At 36.9% G+C, this 2,641-nt stretch overlaps 1 pseudogene; it reads left to right on the top strand.

Annotated features, from left to right (window-relative positions):
* Positions 1-484: 484 nt before the first annotated feature.
* On the top strand, positions 485-1,061 carry LOC150049802 (large ribosomal subunit protein uL6 pseudogene; annotated as a pseudogene).
* Positions 1,062-2,641: the final 1,580 nt, after the last annotated feature.

Below are 2,641 nucleotides of genomic sequence, written 5' to 3'. Positions count from 1 at the left end.
CTTTTGAGTTATTGTGATCCTTTGCTAGGAGAGTCCTAGACGTGTACTAATTATTACAAATAAGGGAAACCATGGAGTCTATGTTCTTTTGAGTCTGGTTTACTTCACTTAATATGATTATTTTCCAGGTCTTTCCATTTCCATGCAAATGGAGTGATGTCATTCTTTTGGGGATTACATTAAACCTCAGCTTCTGCATGGCAAGGGACTTAGCTAGCAAAATAAATAGAAATCCCACAGTTTAGGAGGTCTTCACTAGCCCTATTGCATACAAGGACCTCATGTCAAAAATAAACATAGAGTCCAAAAATTAACCCCAGGAAAAACAAATCCTCAAAGAAACAACAGTCCCATTAATAAATGGACTAAAGACTTAAAGCGGACTTGTTAAAGAGGAAATAGAAAATGCCAATAGACACCTGAAGAAATGTTCAATATCTCTAGCCATAAAAGACATGCAAGCTTTAGCACTTCTACTGAGAAAATGAAGACCGTTCTCAACAATCAGAAAATGTTGACATCACTGAAGGGACGCATGCTGAAAGGCCCCCACAAAACCCTGCAGGAGGATTTCAACCACATCAATGTAGATCTCAGTCTCCCCTGAAAGAAAAATCAAAGACTCTGAGATGACAAATGATGAGGAAACAGAAAAAACTGGCTACCTCGAAGTGTATCTGTAGTCAGGTACAGATCATGATCATGGGGGTTACTCTGGGTTTCCGCTACAAGATGAGATACCTGAGTGCTCACTTTCCCATCAGGAAAACAAGTGTGTAGTTGAAATCCAAAATTTCTTGGGTGAGAAATAGATCTGAAGAGTTTGGATGAGGACAGGTGCTACTTGTTCAGTAAACCAAGCCCAGAAAAAATTAATTTTTGAAAGAAATGATATTGAACTTCTCTCAAATTCAGCTGCTTTGATTCAAGAAGCAACAGCAGTTAAAAACAAAGATGTTAGAAAATTTTGGGATGGTATCTGTGTTTCTGAAAAAAGAGCAATTCAGCTGGGCATGGTGGCTCATGCCTTTATCCTAACTACTCAGGAGGCTTGCATCTGAGGATCAGCCTCAGTCAGCTGGGGCACAAAAGGACCAGAGACTCTTATCTCCAATTAAACTCTAGAAAGCTGGAAGTGGGGATTGGCTCAAGAGTTGAGCAGTAGCCTTGAGCTGAAGAGCTGAGGGACAGTACTTAGGCAGAGTTCAAGCCCCATAACATCCTCTACACACACACACACACACACACACACACACACACACACACACATACACACACACACACACACACAAGAGCAGTTCAAAAGGCTGATGAGCCAGGATCCTGATAACAAGTTTTTGATACTTCAATGATATAATAAAAGAATTCTATTTGAAAAAAGAAATGCAAGTAAAAACACTGAGATTCCAGTGCACCTCAGTAAAAATGGCCATTATAAAATAAACTAACAATAACAGATGCTGGTGGGGATCTGGTCAAAAGAGAACACTACTACCCTGTTGGTAGGAATATAAACTGGTTCAATACTCTGCAAAGCAGTCGACATAGAAACTTTAAGGCACTATACATCAAATAATTTACAATTCAAATTATCTGGAATCTGCTCAACTATGGGAGGATGTACAATCATTATTTCCATCTTGAAAGAAAAAAAATTAAAGGTTTGAGAGACTACATAAACTACCTAATGTAGCAGAAAGTATAAATGGATAAGGCTAGAATGAAATCTTTCTCTTCTAAAGACTATCCTTTTCATCTCCTGTGCCTTTGTATTATCCATCACTTATTCCCTTTAGCCAGAATTTCTTTCTTCTCTATGCATTATCTGGCTAATAAGTACCAATTATTCTCATAACTAAGTCCAAAATATCACATTCTTGATTTAAAATTTGACATTTTTAAAAATTTCTACCTCAGACAATCCTAAAATTCCCTAAAATGAATTTCACTTTAGATCTGAAGGTTCATTTCTTTTTTTTTCCAGTCGTTGAACTCAGGGCCTGACAACTGTCCTTGGGCTTTTTCTTCAAGGATAGCACTCTGTCACTTGAGGCACAGCACCATTTCTGGCTTTTTCTATGTATCTGGTAACAAGGAATTGAATCTGGGTCTTTGTGTATGCTAGGCAAGCACTCTACCACTAGGCCAAACTCTGATTCCCAGATCCATTTTTTTGTGTTCTGTTATATTACACTATAGGGCAAACAATATATATTTCCTTTTGGCTTTCATTGAACTTACCAAAGTAAAAAAAAATCTGTAGTTAATTTAAATCATTAGTGTTTTGTAATTTGACTAAAAGTAGCCTGGAAGTTTTAGAATTGATATTCTTCATTCATCTCTTTTTTCATATATTTTATAGTAATCAATAGAAGGGTTACATTATATTCACCAGATAGGAGGTGCATTACTTCACAAACATTGATACCCTTTCTCATGTTTTGGTCTCCATTTCTCTCCCCCCACCCTGCCCCTCAGAAGGTTATGAGAGAATATAAGAGGTAATTACTTGCTGAAGTCACAGAATGACTTTCAATATACTTACATGGAATATACATTTCAACATTATCATCATTTCCTCATTTTATTTTATTTCATGATTTTTCTGGAGGTTAAATTCAGCACCTTTTACTTTCTAGTG

This window comes from Megascapheus bottae, chromosome 19 (assembly GCF_031878675.1).
Source record: "Megascapheus bottae isolate mThoBot1 chromosome 19, mThoBot2.hap1, whole genome shotgun sequence".
NCBI classification, from domain to species: Eukaryota; Metazoa; Chordata; class Mammalia; order Rodentia; family Geomyidae; genus Megascapheus; species Megascapheus bottae.
This window is presented reverse-complemented; position numbering and strand designations above follow the sequence as displayed.